General features: G+C 44.5%; 1 protein-coding gene across 3 annotated transcripts in view; it reads right to left on the reverse strand.

Moving 5' to 3' along the window:
- The window catches only part of Syndig1 (synapse differentiation inducing 1), a 154,499-nt gene extending 127,905 nt beyond the window's left edge, over positions 1–26,594 (reverse strand). Inside the window, exon 1 of one of the 3 annotated variants that reach the window (XM_090351908.1) lies at positions 26,451–26,594. The gene's annotated coding sequence lies outside the window, so the exon portion shown is untranslated. Of the gene's footprint in view, positions 1–25,935; positions 26,003–26,285; positions 26,373–26,450 lie in introns of those variants that run through there. The other 2 variants (XM_090351907.1, XM_090351909.1) reach the window with 2 other exon arrangements.
- Positions 26,595–26,804: the final 210 nt, after the last annotated feature.

The following is a 26,804-nucleotide window of genomic DNA, read 5'->3' on the forward strand; positions in this document are numbered from 1 at the left end:
ATTCCTACATTGATGCAGAAGCACAGAGAACTAAACAGGACTTCCACAAGGTCCCTTGATCCAAAGGGGAACCAAGGGGGTTTGTGGTTATTCCTCAAGAGGTAAGCAGGGATTGCCATGAAAGCTGAACTAAGGTCTGAGATCCTCTCTGCTGCTCTCACTTTCCATTCAGCAAAGAGGTAGTGGTTAAAAGGCCTTGCCCTTTAGGGCCTACGTTGACTCTGGTGGGTCTTGTTCACCTTCCTTTTCCTCTCTCTCACTGCAATCTTGTCTCAGCTGGCTCTGCTTCCTTCTTCCTGGCTTTGCCTCATTAAGGACTCAGCATGAAGGACATTGCCAACTTGAAACAGTGAGTAAGGGATGATATCAGCATCTAGCCTGGTTCATGGTCATTACCACTGTGGTTATGGCACTTCTTGTGACATCAATGTTTACATGACAGGCTGGCTTCTCAAGGTCTCCAAGTTTCACTTCTAAAGATCTCTTCCTAGGCCCGTCTCAGCTGTCTATCGCATATCATACTGCTGAGCTCATCAATTCTTCTAGCTAGATACACCGAGGCCTATGTTATTAGCACCCATCTCTGAAGGTACTTTAAAAGTTAGCATATATTAATTGTATCCTGTAACACTTGTGGAATTTCCATATATTATATTTTGTTTATATTTACTCTATTACTCTTCCTACTTTCCCTACCCATCAACTTCATTTAATTTCTCTCCCTCCATTTCTTTTCCTTTTTAATTTCTTATCATTTTTGCCTCCTTCTACAGAGGAGCAGAAACATGATACTTGCTTACCTAGGATTGGCTTACTTCACTTAACAAATGCTCTCCAGTTCCATTCTCATTTTGCAAATGACAATTTCATTCGTTATGGCGAAGCAAAACTGATAGACATGAGTATGTAAGTATCTCTATAGGAAGCTGGGTAGATACCCAGAAGTGGTATATAGCTAGTTCATATGAAAATTCCCTTTTCCCTTGCTTTTTAAAGGACGGTGATCGCACTAATTTACTTTCTCACAGGAGTGAATACAGATTTCTGGACTGCTATTGAAACAGTCCTTGCCTTGGCCTGACTTGAAGTGTTGCCATTGCTTTCCTTAAGTAGCCTCATCTCATCTGTTACATAATGAACTCTCACAACCCATCTTGCATTGAATTTACTTGTAGGGGGTGAACAACAGGGATCAACATATGAACTCCCAGTTTTCCCAGCACCATTTGTAAAACTGGCTCTCATTTCCACCCCTCCCCGCTTTGCCAACAATGAGATCAATGGCTGTAGCTGCTTAGGCTTGTTTCTAAGCAAGCACACATCAACTTGGCTACAACCCCAATCTCTGTTTTTGAGAGAATGAAGCAATAACTTTGTCTGGACGGACTACTATCCAGCCTCCTGTATCCACTTCCCTTGGAGATAGAATGATAGGCCCATGCCACCATGGACTTCTGGACTTCCTCTACCGCCTGTCATCGTGGTTCACTCAACTCCACACATAATCACTGAACACCTTCTAAGGGCCAATTTAGGTCCAGACTTTGGAGGAAGAAGAGAGAACATACTAAGTAGACACCTTTATCCTCCTGGTGTTTACAATGCCATCACTCTATCTCAAGTCTCAGTGTTGGACTCCATGTGACTCTTTCCAACCTGAGCCTCAACAGCTAGATCCCATCTGCATTAGTATCTATCACTTCACTTCACCCTCAGTCTCTCATGGCCGACTCTCTAGTCCCTAATTCCTCTCCAGCCTCCTACCCTTTCTCTTACCCACAAAACAGTCACTATACAAAGAATAATCAGTGTGTTTCCTACCTACCTTTTCCACTTCATGCCCTTAGAATTAAGTGTAAACCTGTCAGCATGGTGGGAGCTTTCAGCTACAAAATAACTTCTGTCAGACATCCCTGGCCCACCTCTCAGTGCTGCTCCCAAGCAGTGGTTCTCCAGGTGGGTATCCAGTCAGCAGCAGCCACACTTTTGCCATTCTTGCATCTGCATCCAAGGCACCAGCTAGTACTGCACTTGGGCCCCATGTCAGAACTTTTGCGTCCATGCCTAAGCCCTCTGCATACATCCTGACAAGATGCTATCCTTCTTGTCTCAGCGTCTTAGCTGTGGAATCATTTTTAAAGCTGCTACTCCTAGCCAACCACCTATGTTGTTATAACTCTCCTTCAGCAGCCTGAGCCTTTCTTCAGCCTCCTGCCCCTACTAAACCCATCTAATTGCATACACATCTACCAAGACACTGAGACACTGTCTGAGCCAAAGCTCCAACTCCCATATGTCTAGAACAGAGCTTGGCACATAAAAATTCATCTCACACCCAGAGCATTTCTGTGAACCGGGCATGACCCCATGATTCATCTTCCAAGACAGGGGATGCTGGTTAGAGATATTGGGATGACAGTTATACCTGGAAGGTTATTACACACCTATCTCTGCTCTTACCTGATCTCTATATGGGATTTACAAATTTTCATTTTTTAAGCATTTGAGTTCTGGTTGTAGGAACTCAGCCTTTATTATGCTATTAATTTATTCAGCTTAGCATAGTACTACCATGGAGCCATGAGCTGTGCCTTGTCAACAGAGTTAGCCCTAGGGAAGCACGGAGCAGTCACAAACAACCTTACATATGTGAGCCTGTTGAAGAATATCTTAGACCCACTACTAGCATTTGTTTCGTTGTGGTATCCAACAGATATATAATATTAGAAGGAAATCCAATTAAATTAAATCTACTTAAACCAGAAAAAAACCTTTCTGATATAGTGTATGCAGGTGTGTACATATGGGCCCAAGAGGGTTAATTCAAGTTTATGCCTAAAAAAGGAAGCTTACACGTATGAAAGTGAATTTGTTTAATCTTGAACAAGATTCAGATTGTCAGCGCAAAGTACACTCTGGTTTTATAGAGGTTTGCTAGGCTAATTCTCCCAAAGGAATTGGCTTTGACAGGAACCGGGAGGAGAAAGATGTTCTTAGCAAAATCCAAAGGCTTTCCCTGCATTTTCTGAGGACATCACAACACTTGGATAGCTTCAGACTTTCAAAGTGCCTGAGCAGCCTGAAGCCTTGCAGATTTTCTCTTCTTCAGTTATTAATGGGGTTAGCATGGCAGGATTATCAAAATCAATGTCTTAATCCCACACAAAGTCGTGTCCCAGCATTGCTTGCGTCAACACCTTGAATTCTTGCCACTCTGCAAATAATGTGGTTTCTTTTTGCTGATAGGATTTATGCTCCTTGTGCTTGTATGTGTGATCTGATGGAAGGGGGGAGGTCCAAGAAAGGTCTTTCCCTCTCCCTCCCCCCTCCTCTTTCTGTCACAATATGCACAACTTATGCCACTTACCACAGGACCCTTGCCAGAGTCTACACTTGTGCTATTTCAACTTATTTCAAGACTACAGGCTAAGACTGGCTCAGGCTCCTTTCTTTATAAAGTTAGACTGTCTCTGTTATTTTGCTATTGCAATGAAAAGTAAATGAATGTATTCTGCATGGAGGCCTTAGGATGTTTTGTTTTTCCATTGGTACTTAGACATTCACCTTAGGACAGAATGGAAATGGTCACTGTGGTCACCAAACCACAGACCAGATGATAGAGATGACCAGATGATGGAGATGATGAAGACATATCCTGTTTCAAGTCACAGCTTAGTGGATTTGACCCTTCATACTGCCTTGCTCCCTGCTCTCTAGTTCAGGATTCTCACGGATTCTCACTAAAGGCACAGCTGTATTTAGTATTAGTGCCTAGTGATGTTGCAACTCTGACAGGAAACCATTAAAGCCAACCAGGAACTAGCAAAAGAGTCATTTCTTTCTGAGGTGCAAAGACAACAGACGATTGGCTGAAGTCTGTGGGTGCCCAGACACTTACCAAACATGATCAGCAGCCCATAAGGACATACGCATAATCACCTGATCAGATACAACTGGGGTGCATCCCAGCAGAGACACCCATTATGCCTCACTCAGCTTAGGCTCCCTGCCTGTTAAAAAGAAGGAACAGTGTGATGTACCATGTTCCCTGACAGTGGCAAAGTGGGATATGTTCAAAGCCTCCTACAGTGGATTTTGACCCTCTTTTTATATTCCCGTTATCCATCCTCAACATCTTACTCTTCCTGTATGTCCATACTGGTTTTGTTTTTGTTGGTGTCTCTCAAGTTCACTTGCCTTGAAGGAAGGTCTAGCTTCCTGGGACAGGCCCCTGCCTCCTTGTCTTTTGTATTGTACTTTGACACATACACATGCCCCACTGTGCACAAGTACCGAATGGCTTGTGACTCTACCTGCCTCAGTCATAACCACTTGCAACTGTCTTCAGTTATTCCAAGTGCTGTCGAGTTAGTGTCATTTGCTGCAATTAGAATTGAGGTTTCTGTGTCATCATAAATTGAATGTCACTGCCAGGTTTGTATCTGGTAGCCACTTGGAGATACTTAGTAATCTGGATTGACCTTTTTTTCTGTTCTGCTATAGGGGTGATGACAAAGAGCCTTGCTGCTACAACCTTGAGCCCTCAACACTGGCTGGGCTTCAGCCAGATTATGAGTATGCCACTGTCATATTCTGTGCTAACAACAGCAAGGTGACAGTATCTGATGCTCTCGCTTTTTAATCCGTTACACCTGTCAATCTGTAGTCAATGAGTTTACTTGATTCTGATATATACTGTTCTTTCTAGGCCATTTCCTGAAGGGCTCCCCGAATCTATATACATTTCTGTTCTCCAGAACCAAACTTTGTTTTACCTTATAAACCAAAGCCCCAGTCACCACCTATACCTGTGCAGAGTTCTCAGAATGTGTTGGTTTTAATTCACCTCATGCTCATGGACAGAGAGACACACAGATGGCATTCTTCCCCAGAACACCAGGAGCTCTGGAGGCACCAAGTTAAGGGTTCAAGCCCAGTGAATGTATGCATCCGTCTGCACAATGACCCAACTTCTGGCTCAAGACCCTCAGGAGTCCCTGGCCCCGCTCAGTATCAGTGACATTCACATTATAGACAGGATTACTGCTTGGGCCAGTGAGTATATCTGTGTTGGATGTATCTGTATATTCCTATGAGTGGTATCTTCAAGGATATACATGTCTGCAGGTCCGTGTGTGGGGGGGAGGGTCTGGGAATGGGAAAGTAACATCTATTTCTCAAGGGCACTGTGTTCTAAAAGAAACTGCATGGCTAGTTGGAGTTGGAGTGGGTTTGGAGTCTAGCATGCAGCAGTCTCTCCAATATGTGTGACAGTTGACACTGCCCTATACTCACAGCAGAAATGTCACCACTTTTCCACTAAGATGGGCCCATCCTGAGTCATGTAGACAAGTGGATTCTCATCCTAATGAGTAGGAATGCCACAATGCAAAGGAGGTAAGGAATCACTGGCACCCTGTTTACACACACGCTGACACACATCCTATAAACAAGGATCCAGAAGCAAGAGGAAGCATGTGCATACATGCAAGCAGACACACACATGCATACATGTATGTACATGTAAATGTACACTCGATAATTCAGTCCCACTGCTTGCCAATACTAGTCCTGGCTGGGAGCTTGGCCTAGTGGTAGAGTGCTTGCCTAGCATGCACGATTTCCTGCTGGAAGAAAAGTTAGAAGTGGTGCTGAGGCTCAAGTGATAGAACTCTAGCCTGGAGAAAGCCCAAAGACAGTGTTCAGGTCCTGAGTTCAATGGCAGAGAGAGGTGGGGGAAGGAAGGGAGAGGAAGGTAGGAAGGGAGGGGGAGAGGGAGGGAGGGAGGGAGGGAGGGAGAGAGAGAGAGAGAGAGAGAGAGAGAGAGAGAGAGAGAGAGAGAGAGAGAGAGAGAGAGAGAGAGGGAGGGAGGGAGGGAGGGAGGGAGGGAGGGAGGGAGGGAGGGAGAGAGAGAGAGAGAGAGAGAGAGAGAGAGAGAGAGAGAGAGAGAGAGAGAGAGAGAGGAATATACTAGTCCCTACGCAAAACATTCCCTTACATTTTTTCACATAACAGGACTCATTTAAACTTTAGGAATAGAAAACCCAGAAAAGACAGCTTAAAACTGGGCAAGGTGGCTCATGCTTATAATCCTGGTTACTCAGGAGGCTGAGATCTGAAGATCAAGTTTCAAAGCCAGCCCGGGCACAAAAGGACCTGAGACTCTTATCTCCAATTAACCTTTAGAAAATGATAAATGGGGCTTAGCCCAAGGGTAGGGTGATAGCCTTTAGCTGACAAGCTCAGGGACAGCACCCAGGCCCAGGGGTAGAGGGGTAGCCTTGAGCTGAAGAGCACAGGGACAGCACCCGGGCAGAGATTATGACCCACCAAAAAAAAAAAAAAAAGGAAAGAAAGAAAGAAAGAAAGGCAGGAATGAAGGAAGGAAGGAAGGAAGGAAGGAAGGAAGGAAGGAAGGAAGGAAGGAAGGAAGGAAATGAAAAGAGAGCGTGGAGAACTCAGATCAACTATGATATTAGTATCTGAACCTCCCTCAAGAGTCTCCTTGAGATGCTTACTCTCTGTACACTACCCACCTCACCCCAAGCCTGCAACAAAGCCATAAATGCAGCAGTAAGGACCTCAGATTTATTTCCCACTTCCAAGTGTTTGAATAAAAGAATGTGAAGAATTTGTTTTCATTATACTGTTACATAAGACAAACCGGAAGCATATTATACTACTTGACCGAAATCCAGGTTACATAAATTTACTTATAGCAACTAAAACCCATCTGTCAATGTCTGAAAGCCTTACATCCTCAGCACCCTCAGTTGAACTAGCTTCTACCTTCTCTTCACCCAGGCAGGGAAACGTAGATGAGGGCTAATTACTCTTATCTACGGCCCAACTACTCTATCCTACCATCTCCTACCTTCCCTACCTGGCTGCCTAAAGTGACGCCGGTGGCAAGCCTCACTATCATCACCCACCACTAGTAAGAAATAGATACGCAGGCTCCATCCCAGATGGGATGAGCCAGAATCCACACAGCTGCAAATCCCCAGGTGTCTGATGTGTGCCTTAGAGTCTGAAGAGGCGGCCTTACAGATGTGTCAGTGAACTCTAGTGACTCTGCTGCTGCATTCCTATGACTAACCCAGTTGAAATCAGTCATCTTTATGTTATTTGGGGGTGTTTTTGATTGCTCTAACAAAATATCTGAGCTCGAATCAAGAAAAGGAGTTTTTTTAGCTCAGTTTTGGAGGTCCTAGAGCAGGGTGCTGGCATCTACTCAGCACTGGGAAGGATTATCTGACTATAATATATGCCCAAACAACAGTTGGTAGAAAGATATGCAAGAAATGACCTGATGAGACAGGAAGCAAGATATTGGAGAGAGGCCAGGACCATTCTTTTATAGAAAATGTTTTCTCTTTTCTCTTTTGTCTTTTGTTTTTGGTCAGCTTAAACTCTGGACCCAGCTGCTATCCATGAGCTCATTTTGCTCAATGATAGTACTCTACTACTCGTGCCAGAGCACCATTTCCAGCCTTTTCTATGATTAATTGGAGATACAAGTCTCACAAATTTTCCTGCTCTGGCTGGCTTTGAACCATGATCCTCCTATCTCAGTCTCCTGAGTAGCTAGTGTTATAGGCCTGAGCTACTGACACCTGGCTAAAAACATGTTTTCTTGATAAATAACTCAACTCAAATAACTGAATTGTGAGGGGCAATCCTCTCTGCAAGGTCAGCATTAAGTTCCAGAGGATGATGTCCATATGAAGGCATTAACTATTAGGCCTCCACATTCCCTCTCTTTTACATTCATCGCCTCAATACCGACACAGCCACGCACCAGAGACCACACTTGCAGCATGTGAGCTTTTAGAAGACATTCAAATCATTTCAGAACCAGAGCAGCAGGTAAAATCAATATTATTTATTGTCTTGTTGTTACTGCAACTGGAACTTCAGTCTTAGGATGGCTAGTTAGATGCTCTACCACTTAAACCACGCCTCTAGCCTCTTTTGTGTTGGCTATTTTGATGTGGGGTCTCCTTTTATGCTTAGGAGGTCCTAGGTTGTAATCTTTCTGACACAGCTGGTGATGACAAATGCAGAGCTCTGTGCTCTACTATTGTGCTTCCTCACAGCCAGGACAGTGGGATTATGTCACCATACCCCACCACTGGTTGAGGAAAGGTCTTGAGAATTTCTTTGGGCTTGGAGTGGGCTCAAATCACAATCCTCCTATTTTTTGCCTCCAAAGTAGAGAGGATTACCGGTTTGAACCACCACATTCGGCCAAGCCAATCTGTAAATCTTCCCATGTGCATCTGAATGTATTGTAAATTCTGGGTCTGAATTACTCAAAGTGTGGTCCACGTCCAACAACAGATACATCAAGCCTGGCCATTGTGTCCAAGCCCAGGGGTACCCTCTGCTCTTGTACTTTCCCTCTCACCATATGCCACAGTCACCAGCCAAGCCCTGAGTCTTCTCCTGAGTTCACAAACACACCCCTCTTCCTCTTCCCACTGCCACGCTGTGCTGTGCTTTAGCATGGACCTTACTGGCAAGCGAGGTGGTACTCTTATTGGCTGAGTGTGTGAATCACCACAGGATGTCAGGTCTTCACAGGACCCACCTTCACCCAGAGGTAGGAAAGGTAAGCAAGCCCTCCTTTAAAAAAATTGTATTTTATTGTTGGGATAATGTTACAGTTGCATTTGTCAGGTAGTGGGTACATTATTTCTCGAACCTTTGATACCCCTTCTCATGTTTGTGTCCCCCTTTCCCTCCTCTGCCCATTTCACACTTTCTTATACCCAAAAAGTGATGTGGCTCTGGTCAAACAAATCTCCCAGCAAGGAGGAGAGTCTGCCCACCTTTCATTTCTTGTGTCTGGGGCAGTAGCAGCTATACAAGAGCCCCGAGATGCTACAGATGCAGCACTGCTTCCACTGTGCCGCTGAGTCAGCCTCTCCTGTCTGCAGACTCAAGTCAGGTAGGAAAAAGCAGGAAAGGTGTCCTGCTGGCTCAGCTCTGGAGCAGTACCCCAGCATTCTGTCCTTTCTGCCTGTCCAATTTCTAACCTGTACTATAAATGTACACTTGCATAAAGGGCTGTTTTGGTAAATCACATGTAGCAGTGCAAAATGAAGACAAAGAGGAGAAAAAGAGGGAAAAATAAAGAAAGCAACGTGGAACTATATTTCCTTTATACTATACTGAATTCTATGTCTGGAGGAAGCATGAGACTTCCCAAGAGGTAAAACTTCCAGTTTTCCCCATCTTCTCCTTCTACTGAACAGCACTGAGCAATGAGAGGGAACCAAATTCCCAAGACCTAAATCTCCTTATTCAGTGACTACTGCATACACACGATGTTTAGAATTACATCCTGGTTTTTCTGACATAAGGATCCAAGTATTCGCCAGGTTCTAGAACATGCTGTATAAAACAATCTGACATCTAAGACTTTCTTTTTTTACTGACACTGGAAAATAAATAAGAAGACAAAAAAATCTATATATTTAAATTTTAAATCTCGAATTTTAAAGATGGATATAGTTTTTTTTTGCTTTTCACATGTCACCCAAAGGTGACTGAGTACAACAAGTTTTTGAGTATTTTTTAGCATTTGTGTCCAACCATGTGTCCTAAATGCGAATGCAATATTTCCCATCTCATATCTGTCCTCTAATGCAGTCTTAACATAGAATGGCAGGGTAGAGAATTCTGTTTTCTCTCCTTGAAATTAGGAAGTCTTGGGAATTGGGTTAATAAAAGAAATGTGGACATTAAATGGTTGACTCCTGAGGCTAAGTGCATGTAATGTTATATCTTTTGTTGGAAAATTTGAATTGGAGCTCAGAGCTATCACAGATGAAGCTCAGCCGGGTGCCTGTGGTTCACAATTGTAATCCTAGCTACATGAGGCTGGGATCTGTGGACTGCAGGTCAAAGCCAGAAGGTTTTAAAAGTCTTATCCCCAATTAACCACCAAAAAGCTGGAAGTAAATTTGTGGCTCAAGTGGTAGAGTGCCAGCCTTTAGCATAAACAGCTAAGGAACAGCACCTAGGCCCTGAGTTCTAGCTACAGTACTGATACAAAAGAAAGGAAGAAAGAAAGAGGAGAGAGAGAGAGAGAGGGAGAGAGAGAGAGAGAGAGAAAGAGAGAGAGAGAAGAGAGAGAGAGAGAGAGAGAGAGAGAGAGAGAGAGAGAGAGAGAGAGAGAGAGAGAGAGAGAGAGAGAGAGAGAGAAGGGGGAAGGGAGCAAAGGAAGGAAGATGGGAAAGAGAAAGAAAGAAAGAAAGAAAGAAAGAGAAAAGCAAAACAAAGAAAAAACAAAGGGCAGAAATAACAAAAGAGAAAGAGAAGGAAGGAAGGAGATTGGGAGAGAAGGCAGGAAGGAAGGCAGGAATGCAGGAAGGCAGGAAGGCAGAAAAGAGAAGCAGGCAGGCAGGCAGGCAAGAAGGAAGACTTAACCTATGAAGAGAGACTTTCTGGGGTTATAGTGAAAGAGCTGATCCCAGCAATCTCAGTTCCCATGCTGCTGGCTCCACATATCCTGGGATAGCACCCAGATGAGAGACTGGAGTTGGAAGACCCAGGGACATCTCCAAATTGCTGGTATTCCTAAATGTTCATGCTGCAGGACTGGGGGAATCTGAATGCAGCAGTAGATGAGCTACAGAGGCATGTAAAAGCATCTGATTCCATTTGCTATTTTGCATGTGATCACCAAGATAGAAGAAATACCACTGATACAGACTGGGTTCTGAAGCCACTCTAAAATACCATGTCCTTGGTGCCCCTCTGTATTTCTCTGAACTCTGACCCTCTACCTAGAAGACTTTTCTTTCTCTTCTATCTAGTCCTTTTCTATTTAGGGTCTTGACTACAGCATCGCCATCTCCTACTCTGACCTGAGGTCTCTGAAACTCCTAGGATCACATCAGCCCTGTGTCAAGCTGAGGATAGTCCATTCCCAGGCACAATACTCACAGACATGGAGATTTGAATAACCTGCTTTTAGAAGGGCATCCACTGCTGTGGGGCTTAGACTCCAGAATGCCAGTCAGAAGTGAGAAAATATTGGCATGCTTGAGGTAAAGGATCTTCCTTAGAACTCCAGCTGTGGTATGACCATGGAGCCAGGTGGGGTGTGGAGCAGTTCTGCTGAGGGTTTTGGGGGACTGTGCACAGGAAACCGAGAAGGAGGAACAGAGACTGGGCAGATGATTTGTGCTGGCTCTAGCACACAATGTAGGAACACAATACATGATTAAGAGAAATTTAGGGGAACCAGGTGTAGTGGCACATACATATAATCCCTGTGCTTAGGAGGTAGAAGCAGGAGGAACTCAGTTTGAGGTCAGCCTGGATTTATATAGTGAGGCACTGTTTCAAAATATACTGGGAAGTGGAAAGAGGGTTGTTTATTGGTTGCAAATGTTTATTTTCATTGTATTATATGCCTTTAAATTTTGCTTATAATTGTTTAGACAGAATGCATGCAAATATTTAATTTATATTTTTCATACTTAGAAATACTAAAGTATTCCAACTACAGGCTGATGTATCTATGCATGCTTCTTTTTATATTTTCTTACTAGTGTTTGTTAGTATTTTTTTTTCAAAAAGTATAGAAGGTATGAGGCTTAAGCCTTGAATTCTACTTACTCAGGAGGCACAGTTTAAGGGTCTAGGTTTAAGGTCTTCCCAGGCCAAAGGAAGCTTAGGAGACTCATCTCAACCATTGGCTAAGCATGATGGTATGTGCCCATCATCCCCAGCAACATGAAAAGGCACAAACAGGAGGTTCACAGGCCAGGAGAACAGCCAGAGTGACTCAAGGTGGTTGGAACAAGCTAACATCCTCCTGTTTATGCTCAGTCTTAGCATGGAGACTCAATCCAGGAAGGCTGAATGCCCTGAGGCTACCCTGCTGAAGGAAGCCAGAGAAAGGCCATGGGAAGATGCTACAGGCCTATCCTGCAAATGAGCCGAGGCCTGGTCTAGCTATGGGAAGAAAAGAAGCTGACTTGGCTACAGTGTCTCCTGAAGTCTTTCCAGTGGAGGTCCCAGGAAGTAGAGGAGAGATGATTGTCCTCGTGATTTCAGTTCTCTGTTCCCATTCCTGACCACAGACCCATGAGCATAGAGTTTGGGACAGTTTTCTATGTAGCAATAGCTCTGCAGAATAGCGAGTCAATTCTGCTAGGAACTAACAGAATGAACTTAATGAAAATCTATCATCTTAACTGCTCTTCACAGTATGGTGCAGTAGAGTTGAGTATATTCAGTGCTGGGTGGAGTGTTGTGTAATAGATATCTGGAACCTTCTCATTTTGCATTTCTGAGACTCTACACCCACTAAACAATCACTCCACTTCCCTTCCCACCAGTTTGTAGTTACTATGATCCTTTCTGTCTCATGGTTTTGATCACTCTAAATACCTCATATAAATGGAATTTTTGTGGTGTCTGTCTTTTTGTGCTGGCTTATATCATTTAGTATAATGTCCTGAGTTTCATCCACATCATAGTATATGTCAGAATCTCTTTCCTTTTGAAAGATGCAGTAGTATTTCCTTGGATGCACATACTATATTATACTTAACCTTACACATTTTAGTTACTGTGAATCATGCTGCTAGGAACATGGTATTGCAAATATTTCTTCAAGACAATAATTCCTGTTCTTTGGGCTATATACACTGAAGGGGAAGTGCTAGATTGCACATTATTTTGTTTTCCAGATGTTTTTATTGTAATTAATAGAAGGGTTACATTATATTCACTAGATAGAAAGTGCATTATTTCACAAACATTGATACCCTTTCTCATGTCTTGGTCCCCATTTCCCTCTCACCTTCCCCCGCCCCTCATCTTGTTTTCCCCCATCCCTATCTGATTTCAAATATCCAAATACGCATCTATACAATATATCAGATAACAAGGTGAAATACTGTAACAACATGAGATAACCAAGGGACAGCAAAAGAGATGAGAGATAACATACTACATTAAGGACTACAATCACTCATTATATGGCTTTTGGTTCTATATCCTGGAGGTCCTTTCATTTAGTGTCATACTATATGTATCTAGGTTTTGTTCTATTGTAAATCTCTGCTAGGAGAGCCCAAGGTTTCTACTGATTATGACAAATGAGGGAAACCACTGAGCCTATGTTCCTTTGAGTCTGGTTTACTTCACTTAATATGATTTTTTTCTAAGTCTTTTCATTTCCTTACAAATGGGGTGATGTTGTTCTTTCTGACAGCAACATAGAATTCCATTGTGTATAAATACCACATCTTGTTGATTCACTCATCAACTGAGGGGCATCTGGTTTGGTTCCATATCTTTGCTATGGTATATAGTAGATTGCACATTTTTAAGGGGCTATTCTCTATAGGAGCCAGCTTACTTTACAATCTCAAGTTTTCTTTTCTTCCCTTTTCCTTATTTTAGCCATCCTAACACACATGAGGTCAATTAATGTAATTTTGTTACTTGGTATTAATTGATGGAATGACTATTTAAAGATATGCTGTTTGATAGAGGGAAAACACAGGCAAAACACTTGAAGATAAAGACAAGGGCAATGACTTTTTGAATAGGACTCCAATATCTCAGGAAATAACAGCAAGAATTAGATAAATAAGAACTGCATCAAATGAAAAAGCTTTCACACAGCCAAGGAAACAATTACCAGAGATGGCCTACACAATAAGAGAATGTATTTGCCAGCTATTCATCAAACAAGGGATTCATATCCAGAATATATAAAGGACTCAAAAAATCAAGCACCAAAGTAACAAATAATCCAATCAATAAATGGACACATGAACTGAATAGAGAGTTCTCAAGAGAAGTTCAAATGGATAATAATTTATAGAGAAATGCTCAACATCTTTAGCAAAGAAGGAAATGCAAACCAAAAGGACTTGGAGAATACATCTCAACTCAGCTAGATAACTGTCATCAAGAACACAAACAACAATAAATGTTGAGGTTGGAGTGAGTGTGTCAAAGAATCCTGCTGGAAGGAATATAAATTAGTGCAGCTACTATGGAAATTAGGATGGAAGTTCTTTAAAAATCTAAAACTAGAACTCGCATATGGTACAGTCATATCCCTTCTGGGTACATGCCAGCAGGAATCTAAGTCAGTCTTTTATTAGAGGTATCTGAACATCCATGTTTACGGCCGCACTATTCACAATAACCAGATTATGGACAAAGATGAGGTACCCATCAATGCATGAATGGATAAGAAAGTTGGTATCTATATACAATGGCATAGTCCTTGGCCATAAATAAGAATGAAATGTTGTTGTTTGTAGGGAAAAAAGGATGAAAGTAGAGATAATCATGCTAAGTGAAGCAAACGAGATTCAGAAAAACGACTATTTCTTTTTTCTCTGATATTTGGAATCTAGATTCAAAAAATGAAAGTAGAAGGAGGATTACTTAGAATGAAGAGGGGAAGTAGGAGGTATTAGAGAAGATTACCAAAAGGTTAATGAGGGGTGAATACGTTCAGAGTCTATTATACTTACATACATACACACACACACACACACGCACAGCAGACAGACAGATAGGTAGAAATGAAATGTCATAATGAAAACCATTATTTGTACAGACAAAAAAATCTAAAAGGCAATTTTTAACATTTCTGTCTGGTTATTCTTTCATGAATGTTTAAAGAATGCTATTTCTCAATAAACAATAGACCATTGGCATTCTGACTAGGCAGCCTTATTCCTATAAATGAACATGGAGAGCACAGTGAGATCTTGTCACCTTCAAGCTCTCCTGTGCACAGCCATGGTACAGGTCTCTGATTTGTCTCGGTGTTCTCTGATGTCATGAGCACATTGGTAGCCTACTTCTTATGCCTCATTTCTTGACAGAGCTATTTCTAGATAATTCATATTTTGGATGTTCCGTGAAGGCCATATATGGGATGAGGACATTCAAAGATGAGGATGCTGGACTTGAAGAAGGACCCTAGGATGAGATTAAAAGCAAAGTGAGCTTTGGAAATTAGTGAGAGGTAGTTAAAGCTAGGGGAAGAGGTAAGAGAATGTGACACGTTAAGTGAGGGTGTTTGTCCACACATGTGTGTGTGTGCATGCGTGTGTGTGTATGTGTGCATGATGGAGCAGGAGAACCCTGGCATTCTGTGAATACAGGGAAGTGATGAGAAGCTGGAGGTGGATAGGGCCTGTTAAAACAGTCTTGTGTCCTCCCCAAGCAGCCTGACCTCTGTGGCTAGAGATGAAGAGCGGGCAGGGGAGACTCGGTGAGGAAGGGCTGGAGGCAGATGTGCATTTGAGCAGGCAGAAGAAAGGAGCACTCACAGGGAGACTCAATGGCAGCCACTCAGATTACTTGGCAGGAAGTGAAGTTCTAACTGGGGGCCAGTGGGGAGATGTGAGGGAGAGGTGAGGAATCATTCAACTTGGGAAGGAGAAAGAGGAGGTGAGAGCCCAGGAGGGGAGGGTTTCTGCTATGGGTTTCTGGGTTACTGTGTATCATTGTCAGAAGAGAGGTGGAAGAGCGGGAGCTCCAGAGATGATAGAAGAGAACCTGGAAAGAAGGATTTCAGAAGGCTGAAACCCTAGGAAATATTCCATGGAGTTGTCCAAGGCTGAGTCTCCACAGGGTTTAGGAATAGGGAAAGCCATCTTGGAGCTGATCTCTGACATATGGTAGCTCCACTTCAGAGTTTTCAGTTTTGGTATAGCTCAAAACAATAAGCCTTCTATAGAAAAAAAGCATCCAATCCTGAATATGGATCTTCTCCTGGCTCCTGTCATGTAGTCCCATCATCTCTCACTCTGCTGGGCAGAGCAGAGGGCCACAGCTTCCGGTCAGGTCAGCCCTGCAATGACAAAGGGATACCACCAAGACACTACAATGTGCTTGGTGGCCAAAGCAGGGATATTCTAGGTAGATTCAAAGCGTTTTATTCACCTTATGGCATGTCAACAGAGGATGGGTTTCTTGGGGGAATAACCTCATTGTAAACAGAGAAGCATTTCAATCACAACCAAGAATGAGATGAGAAACCAGCTTAGTGAAGAAAGGATGGGGAGCAGGAAGAAGCATTGACAGGGATCAATTCCCCCCACCAAACACACACACACACATACGCACACACATATCAGAGTAGGCCTATCAGTACAACTATGGGACAACAGACGTCAGGGCAAGGAACAGACCTATGCTCCCAAATGGCTGTCCAGGACAGACCTTGTGAGGACAGAAGCCCTTGATTTGAATCCCTGGAGACAACTGGGTTCATTCTTGCTTTATACTCTATAAAGACATCAGGTTAATTAAGAGGGGACTTGAGCAGTGGTCTGAGTCTAATGCACCCAAATCGATTCCTGAAATACATAAGGCACTGAACACAAGTTCCAGGAAGACCAGCCCTGCTGGGCAGTGACTATAAACGAAGAACATTTCCATCTTCTGGGTAAAGCCTTCTGCTGAGAGCAATACAGGAGCACGGTTTGACCTGCTGTCTTACTTTATGTCAGTGTTCTTTCTAAATGTCTGGGGCCTATGTCATTAGAGAAGAGCTTCCCCTCTTGCAGCTGGGGCTTGGGACTTCTTGCAGGAGGTGCCTGCTGTCCTGGACTTTTCTAGGTACACAATTCTCAGCCTGGCCTATCACTCTGTTTTCTCCTCACCTGTATCTTGGTTTACTGACTTGCTGTGTATATGCTCCTAAGAAGACATTACCCAAATATTCAGATGGAAAAGTGACTTCATTACATTTGGTCCTACTTGGGATTTATGGTTCATACCTGATTTATTATCCACATACTGTACATGACATGCAACTCTCCTAAACATTGTGCTAACTTCTAGCAATAGCAAGAAAACGGAGGAACTGAGCATGGTGGAGAGAGAAAACATGAACTTTAGAAATAGAGGTAAAGGCAAGCAAACCCTCCTTGATAGCAGAGGACTAGACCAGGATTTGGAGTACAGGGTGTCCTTCTGAGTCTCTTGGTTACACTAAGTGTGAAATGGGGACATCTCAGAAATTCATGGAAGGAATCACAGACATACCCTGAATCTTCCCTCCCATTCTCACTCCCTCTCTTCCTTTTTTGGAGCTTCATTCTGGGGTCAGGAGAGGCACTGCTGGCAATAAGCAATAAGATTCAAACCTGATCTTTGTTTTTCTGAATCATCTTTGAGACAAGATGCAAACAAGTGATGGACAAGATGCAGATAAGCTTTTTTTCTGGCCCTGGAGGCTGAGCTGGCCTGACCTCCCTATTAGATTACCTCTACATCATGTAAGAAACCCATCATTTAGAGGAAACATCCCTGTCCTGAGGAACTGGGCTCCTGTAAGATTACCCTAGACAAGGCAGAAAGTGGACTGTGCCACTCACAGAAATGAATCCTTATTCAGCCTCCAGAACCCAATCCCAAAGTCAGCAATGGTAGAAAACCTCCTTGATGTTAGTGTCCTAGAAACATGTGGAATCTGGAATGTCTTTAACCACACAAAAGTGCTGGTGATGCAGGTCTACCCTCAGCCCCTGCTCAGCTCTCCACGAGTTCCCCCAATACTCCACCTCCATGGAGCCTCAGTTTCCACAGACACACTAAGATCCCATAGGTGTACACACCCACATATCCATAGTATCTGGTCTTGCCTTCTACATAATGCCTAGGTACAGCAGAGTTAAGAAGTAAACACTTGCTGTGTGGCCCATCCTGGAGTATGAGTTCCTGTTCATCCCTTTCCATGACGCACCTGTTTCTAGTGAAGGCTGTTGTACTTCCTTGACTTGCCATCCCTTTACAAAAGCATGTGCATGCACACCCAGACCTCATCCCTGAACTAAATGATAGAGTGGTCTTAGTTGGAGGATGATATCTAGAAAGACGACACTGCCTTTTCCCAGGAAGGTGTACAGGAAAACCCAGGATTGTCATTCTGTCAGAGCAGAAGCTACTTTCTCATTGTGCAGATGAAGCACAGGTGTAGGTCCCAGGATTGGAGGTGGAATTTCTCAGCCAGTAGAGCCAGTATAGCCATGGGAAAGCCACAAGGGAGATGTTTCTGGAAAGATCTATATGGTGCATCTGAGTGCCTACCTACATCAGCACAAGGACCTTGACAGCACAGTGAGGGCCAGATAGCACCAGCTAAGGAACTGTGGTGGCTTCTTTCCTCCACTCTTTTATCCACCTAGTCCTAATGCTGGAGAAACACACACATTAGAAAATGAAAAGGCAAGCTAAGGGTTTGATCCCTACTGCCTGTTTATCAGTCCTGGGGGCCTGGTTGTCATGGATAGAAATATATCTAAATTGGATAGATCTTGGAACTCCTAATCTTACAAGGTAATTTACTATCTGAAGGTCACCAGAAACCTCTACAGCTGTCACAGGGCATTGTAAAAGCTACAGGACAAGGTAGAGGAAAGGCCAGGACTCATGGATGTATTATAGCTCAGCTATCTGATGAGGGAGTATCAGAATCCCTTAGCTAGAACTGTGTTCCTGGGTGCTGCTCCAGGCCTCCATGTACCTCCCTAGGTAAGGCGCATAGAGGAAAGCAGCAGCACAGGCAGTTAGAGACATAATGAGAAACTGTGAGGGAGTGGGACTATGGCAGAAGGCCAATGGGATGCAACCCTTGTCCACAAAGAAGTGTCTTATAGAGGAATGCCATACGGCCAACAAGAGAAGACACTGATGCCAAAGCTTCATGGAATATTTGAATATCTGAAAATTGTCCTGCCCTGGGAAGGAAGAAGGGAGCTGGAGGATGTACTATAGCCAAGACCAATGAGCAGAATGTGCAGTCCTCCTGTTTATGCTTACACACACTACTTGCTGAGTGGATCTCTGCCCTCAGTTCTACAGGTAAGTGATTGTAAAACAGAGAGAACATTTGTTAGAATCTGGGCTGGAATTTCCCTGGGTGACCTAGAATGGTAAAGTGTGCCTTTCCTGAGAATGTGCTTGGCAAATCAGCCTCTCTGGATGTAGCAACAAGAAAGGGAGTTCCAGCTTTCTGGACATTTTGAGTCAATATAAACATTGCATCTCTTCAGTTCTAGAATGGACTACGAGGTTGTGAAATACATCCAAGGCTCTTAATCATGTCTAAAATGCCAGATATCCAGAATATTCAGATTAGCAGTGGTACCAACCGAGAAGCTAGGATGCAATTGCATACATGGTCTGCCTGCTCTGAGACGCCCACAGGGAACGGCTGTGACGCAGGCTTGCAGACCTTACTGAGAGGCTCACAAGAGCCTTGATGATGTCATTGTGAACAAATAAAAAGCAATGGGTAGCCCTCAGGTCAAAATGTATCCTTTCCCATAACTTCAAATACAAATGAAGGAAAGAACATGAACTTAGAAAAAGAAAACTGAAGGGCCAGGAGTTTGGCCTAGTGGTAGAGTGCTTGCCTAATATGCACGAAGACCCTTGTTCGATTCCTTGGTACCACATACATAGAAAAAAGCCGGAAGTGGTGCTGAGGCTCAAGTGGTAGAGCTCTAACCTTGAGAAAGTCCAAGGACAGTGCTCAGGCCCTGAGTTTAAGCCCAGGACTGGCAAAAAAAAAAAGAAAGAAAAAAAGAAAAAAAAAGAAAAAGAAAACTGAAGATATTATTTCCCTTAAAATGCGTTTTTAATGAAGATCCATCTCAGACAATCACATTGTAACAAAGTCCTGAAATGAACAAGCTGCATCCCTGACTTACGTACATAGCAAACAGAAAATGTCGAGGAAAAACATATATGCAAAAATGAATCATCTCCTAGTCCTGTGTATGGAAAAAGGAAGAAACTAGGGCAGAAGAGACTATAGTGTCTTCTATAGGAGATGTGTTGGGCTAAAAGTGGAGGAAAAACTGCCAGGGGCAATCTGGGGTGGATAAGTCAGCCTACGGCAGGTGCCTTTGGCTCACACTTGTAACCTTAGCTGTTTAGAAGGCTGAGGTTTGAGGACCATGGTTCAAGACAGTCCAGGCAGGAAAGTCCACAATACTCATGTCTCCAATTAAGTACCGCCCCCCCCCAAAAAAGTGGAGCTGTGGTAGAGCACTAGCCTTGAGCGAAAGAAACTCAGTACCCAGGCCCTAAGTTTGAGCTCGAGGGTGTGTGTGTGTGTGTGTGTGTGTGTGTGTGTGTGTGTGTGTGTATGCACCAACACAGAATCAGCCTATGAAGATCTAAGCTACCTGCTCAGAGAAGACCCTGTGCTTGAAGCATCTCAGATACAACATTTACAGCCTACTTTCTGCACCACAACTCTGCCTACCAACCTGAGGGCAGTATACCATACACCATCATCTTACGGTGTGCTCAACTGGTGGATACAAGGCCTCATGTAAAACACAGGTGGGGTCACGGGCTGAGGCTGAGACCTCAGGTTTGAAGGGGGACTGCAGAAATGCTTATGCTTTCTTGAATGCAGGTCTAGACACTGGAAATGATAAACAGTTGGATCAGCTCCTCTCTGTCTTGGATTGGGCCCACTATCACTCAGTTCTGAATCCTAAACCATTTATTTCAAACCTGTACCCACTGATGGCCTGAACCACTGAACATACATACTGAAGGCCAACATCACTGCATTCATGGTGGAAGAATTAAGTTTATACATCATTTTTTTGTACTTTACTAAGGAAGAGGAAGAGTGATTAATCCAGATGTGTTTGAAGCAAAGACTGTATCTTGCTTTTGGATATATCCTGCAAGCTGACAGAATGTTACTCAACTTGTGTGGTTCTAATAGGCTAACATGTTTGTTTTTGCATTTTGAGTCAGAGGCAGCATTTTTTCTGACAGAGGAGAAAACGAAAGAGTCATATTAAGAAGACAAATGCTGGTTAAAACTGAACTTGCTGGAGCTTTAATAACTGAACTCATTGTCTCATGCTCACTCATTTGGCACTCTACAACCTGAAGCACCGTATTTCCAGCCCAGCTTTTTGCTGTTGTTGCTGCTGTTGTGGTTGTGGTTGTTGATGGAATCTCTCAACTTTTGTTTTGCCTGAGTTGGTTTCAGTCCTTTAAAACTGAGCCTCCTGAGTAACTAGGATTACAGGAATGCTACCAAGCTCCTGGCTAGATAAATTTATTTTATGCAAGACACTATCCAAAGTTTCCTCTGGGTTGTGCTTTCAGAAGCAGTTTTTATTTTTATCATTTTCTACATGTGTATATTTCTTGATTATAGTATTTTGAGTTCTAACAGTAATTTTAGATTCTAAAGCTCACTTGTTTTTATTTAGCATCATGTTTTATTTTACATTATTTTTTCACGATTTGACAAATTATGTCATACAATAGTTAAAGATGAATTAGACTTTTGGACAAAACAATGTAACTTAAATCAGCATGTATATTGCACGTGTAGGTAGTGGTTGGTTGGTAATCTGCCTTGAAATAATGTATCTTAGGCAATACATCATTAAACTTTTATGATGAGATATGAAGCTAAATTTAGTTATGTTAAAGATAAATTTCAAAAGCTATTGCTCACATGCCTCTCCTACACAGTCTCTGTAAATCCTTAGCAAGGCACACTATTTATACCACTGGCACACATTCCTGTGCATGGGTCGGTTTACCCCACGTGAGTATGTACAAACTGTCTGTATTCTGACATCTGCCAAAAAGCAATTGTAGGATGCAGACGCACAGAAGGCCCTGGCTGGTTCTGTTTTCTCAGAAAGCCATGTGAATGCGGAAATATCCAGTGAAAGCATGAATATTCAGCAAAATGTTCTCCAGTACAAAATTTCCTTTCCTTTCCTTTCCTTTCCTTTCTTCCTCCCTCCCTCTCTCCCTCCTTCCCTCCCACCTTTCCTTCTTCCCTCCCTACCTCTTTACCCTTCCCTCCCTGCCCCTCTCTCTGGCATGTGCCAGTCCTGGGGTTTGACCTCAGGGTCTAGGTGCTATCCCTGAGCTTTTTTTTGTTTGTTTGTTTGTTCAACACTAGCTTTCTCCCACTTGAGGCATAGGTCTACGTTTTGGCTTTTTGGGTAGTTAATAAGAGGCTAGAGTCTCATAGACATTCTGTCGAGGGCTGACTTTGAACTTAGATCCTCACATCTCAACTTCCTGCGTAGCTATGATTATAGACATAAGCTGCCCAGAGTCTCCTTTTTTTAACAAATAGCCATAATCATCTTGTTTTGTAAATCTTGGAAAGAATGTGGTAGAAAAAACCAGAATCTCAGGAAAATGATTTATCTAAGATCATACAACTAAGAAATGGCAGGGCCTAGAGTTTGAAAGGCCAGACTTTTCATACATACTCTAGAAAATATGAAGGAAAAAGAGTGGCAGCCTGGAGACAGAGAAGCAGTCTGTGACTACAGTGTGTTACTCCTACTCATCCCTCTACCTGGCCTTGGGATTGAGCAAATTATGGCAAGGGTACGGACTGCACGCTGGAGCCCTCATGCCTACAGAGCTCTTTAAAACATGCATTTGTAAACTCTCAGCATTTGAAACAGTGCAAGCATCTTGCAGAGAAAATATTGAAAATCCACACTTTGGCAATATGGGTGGACTGGTCAGCCTACTTTAATGTTTGGAATACTCATATGCATCTTTGACATTTTAGCACACTGTGTCCAGGGCACTGATGCTGGGTCAAGAGCTGTGGCTCTTGTGAGCTCTTGATGTGAGCATTTCACATCAGTGCATTTTCACAAAATGGTCCTAGGATGGATACTCTACTGAGAACAGATAGTTCTGCTACTCATTTACACCCACTGCCATGAGCTGATGTTGAAAAACAACCCTCTCAATTATGCTTTGCTCATGTGGTACCTATTCAAATTACCCAGCATGCCCAGAGAAACTCAATTTTTCCAATGTGAAAAGTAAGGAGCAGGATCACACTGGAACCACAATGAAACTCTGGAGAGCAGGTAAGGCAGACAATAAACTGTTTGCCTACAAGAGGGTTATTCACCTAAGAAAAGATAATTAAAGATGCCTCTAAATAGTGTACCCTATAAAATTCTACAAAAGAATGACTCTGCATGTCACTGGACATCCCTTTTAGGAACCACTTGTATCTACAGGGAAGTGGAGCTTGGTGTGTAGGGTGGGAGGGGCTCTGTGGAGGGCTCCCTTGTTAACTCTGATGGCCTTTCCTTGTATAAGCTACACATCTCTACACAGCAGAAATCACACTGGTCACCAAATCCCAGCAAGCAGAGAACAGAGAATATCGTCTGAGGGTTCAGTGGCTATGACAGCAACGTGCCACCCAAGGTTTCCTAGTTAATGGATTAAACATCCAATGGTGCCTGAGTCTCCAAACTTCAGGGACATGTGTCTCCATTAGTAACACTTACATAAGGAAATGCCTCCTTATGCTCTTTTAATAGTAACAACTCCCAGGAAAATAGGAGTTAAGGTTAATGAAAAAGATGAGTCAAATGTACTGTTGTACTTTGGTGGAGAAATTAATTGCCTATGATTTATGAATTAAGCTTTCAAGTTTTTACCTGGAAGAGCTTCTTTAGCCTATCGTGCTTCAAATGGAATTTTGCTCATGTCCTATACACTATTAGTATACATCAAATCTAATGATTTAACATGCATTTTAAAACTCAGTAACAGGATATTTTTCCTTCTTCAATGACTCCATCCTCCAGGAAAGTTAGCAGGTTTTCCCAATGGTGGATGCCTTCACTTCTATTTTAATAGTATGTATATTCTAATGCAATTATTAAGAAGCTATTTCTGGGGCTGGAGGTACAGCTTTGTGACAGAGCTAGTATTTAGTATGCTCTCTGAGACTCTTGGTTCTATGTCTGGTACAAAATCAAGCCAAACCAAAGCAGAACAAAAACAATCATTTCTGATGATTAGGACCATAAAGTGACTTGCTTTTAGCTGGAGAGACAAAAGGATGTGCACAGGATGAAGTGAGCTAGGGAGGGTTCGTTTGTGTTTCGGTTTTTTTTTTTCCTGTGTTTAATTTTTCTTTTCTTTTTTTTTCTGTTGCTGTTGTTGGCAAAACTAATAGATGGCCTACTGCCTGTTGGGATAGTGATCTATCACTTGAGCCACGCATCCAGCCATGCTTTTTGCTGGTTATTTTGGAGATGGAGTCAAGGGAACTTATTTATTTTTGTCCATGCTGGACTCAGAAAGTGATCATAAAATTTCAGTCTCTTGAGCAGTTTGTATTACAGGGATGAACCACTGGTGCCCAGGTAAGGAAGGCTGTTTCAGTTGCCTAAATCAATGTGTTTTATTATTTAAACTATGTAATTGCATTGGATGCTATCAAAGTGTGATATTATGTATATGTATATATGTATTTGAGAGGCAGAAGTTGATGCTATAATCTATGAATTCAATGTGGAATGATTGAATTAAGCTAATTAACACCTTCCTCACCTCAAATACTTATCAAGCACGGATTACACAATCCAGAAAGGAGTGAAGTAACAGGGCAAAAGACATACAGCTGTACCGTTTTTTTTTTTCTCTCTTTTTACCTTTATGTACCACTGAAATCCTCTATAACAGAAACCAAGGCTATTTGCTTCCAAAAATGGGGCGGGGAGGAGGGGAAGGGGCATGGAGGGAAACCAAGAGCATCAGAGTAATTACAGACCCAGCCTTGCCTAGAGCCCAAGTTGTTAGAGAAAGGGAGGAAGGCGGGAGGGAGGGAGCAGAGAAAGGGAGGGAGGCCGGAGGGAGGGAGCCAAGTGGAGTGGACTTCTTTGCACATCCACAGGCCCTGCACCTGTGGTCTGAATTTCCTAAAAGACAGTCAACAAGGGCAGGGCGAGGCATACTGCATGCAATTCATCTGGAAATTCGGCCCCAGCTTCTCACTGCCCTCGCCAGAACGGACAGGCGACTGCTGCTGCTGATTTGACTCCTTGTTGACGATTCATGTTCTGTCTGCAATCCCCTATCTCGTTATCTCTTGGAGGACCCTTTCCCCCAAACCGCACCTAAGACGCTGACTCTGGCTGCTCAAGCAATGGCACCTTAGCAAGGGAAAGTTGGCTTGCTCTGAGGTTTGTGAGGAGGGTAGTCACCTCCAGAGATTGTAGGTCTGCGCAACGCGCCACCTCTTCTCCATTTGGGTTGAGTCCTAACCTGCTGTCCTGGAAGAGCGTGGGGGCAGGCGACAGATACAAAGACGTGCGCTGGAGCCGCTGCCTGATTCTAACTAGAAAAGGGCCACCAGCTCCCCTCATCCCAGCTCCCTCACAATCCCCTCCCTCCCAAATCAACTAAACCGTTGGTGTGTGTGTCTGCTGCACTGAACACGGGAATGTGTCTAGGGAAGGCCCAGCAGCGCAGAGGCTCCAGCCTACCTGAAGTCTGGGTATCTGCATGCAAGGAGACCCCACAGAAAATGAGGGCTACTCAAAGGCTCCTTCCTCTTGTTCTATAGAAAAAACTGAAGGACCTCCCTCCAGCCACCTGCCAAAAGCTCTTACAAGACTCCCACACTCACTGGGGTATTGCAGAAAGCGCACAGAGATCAAATCCCACCCCCCCCCTCCGAGTGCCCACTTCCGCAGGCGACCTATTCCAATCCCCCATCCCAGTTCTGGGAGCATCACGGAAGGAACAAGAATCACGCGGAGACTAGAATTCGACACCCCACCACCTTCCCCAAAGCGCACGGGCTAGCTCCTATCCCAGCACAGATCGGGCGGCTCTCAGGGCTGCAGGCTGTCGCACACCAGAGACCACGGACGCAAAAGGCGGTGTTGCCCTGACTGGGGCTGACGGGCTCCCCCCGAAATCCCGGCCTCAGTTCAGCTCAGGCTGGGTAGGCTGTTGGGATCCTCTCCGTCCCCCCATCCCAAACGCGCTGGCAGCCTCCTCTTTCTTTTCCCCTCTGCGCTCGAAGTCCGCTTCCTTTCCCGCTCCCAGGTGGACCTCCATCCCCAGCTCCTCTGCTGTCCCGCTCACCAGCCCGATTGGACTCTTCGGGGTCCTTGCAGGGGGATCGCTGGAACCAGCCAAGCCGAAGCATTCCCCCCCCACCTTCCCCCCCCCCCCCCGCACACAACAGGGTCCGGGACAGGCAGCTGGGCTCCGCTGCGCTTCCGGGACTGGAATTCAGCAGCTCCCACCGACTTTGCGCAGCGAGCCCTCGGCGTCGCCAGGGTGCCCAAGGTGGCGGGGAGCCAGGGTGCAGCCCTGGCTGGAAGCACTCGGTCCTGGCCTGCGCATCTTCCGCACCAGTTCCTCTCTGTCCTCTCGCCCGGAGACCCCCCCATTCCCTTCCAGGTCCCGTCGCCACGACCTCACGGACTTACCGCGGGCGCCCAGCCGCCGCCGGGTCTGCGCGCTCCCTGGCGGAGCCTGGAAGCCCGCCGGCTCCAGGACAATCTCAGGCTTCCGTCGCCCGCTCTCTCCCTCGCAGCCCCCGCCACACCCCGCCAGTCCGTCGGTCCGCCCTCGCCGGGGCGGTCCGGACTTACCTCCCAGACAAGGTGACCCGGCTGGTGCGCTCCAGCGGCCGCCCGCGCGTCTCCAGATCTAGCGGGCGTGCGGGGCGCGGGGCGGTGCGGCTCACGCCTCGGCTCCTCAGCTCCCCCGCTCTCTCCTCCCCTGCCCTCCCCTCTCCTCCCCTCCGCCCCGCTCTGCTCTTCTCCCCACACCGCTCCCCGCCCAGTGCTCGCCGCCAGCGCCCCCGGCTGCCCCGTGCGTACTGGAGCGCCGGGCAGTGGTGGCAGCCGCGAGGGCGGTGGGGAGTCCAGAGTGGAGGCGCCCGGGCGGAGCTGAGTCCTTCCGTCCCCCCACCCCCCCCCGGGGAAAGAGAGGATGCGGGGAGA

This window comes from Megascapheus bottae, chromosome 18 (genome assembly GCF_031878675.1).
Source record: "Megascapheus bottae isolate mThoBot1 chromosome 18, mThoBot2.hap1, whole genome shotgun sequence".
Taxonomy (NCBI): Eukaryota; Metazoa; Chordata; class Mammalia; order Rodentia; family Geomyidae; genus Megascapheus; species Megascapheus bottae.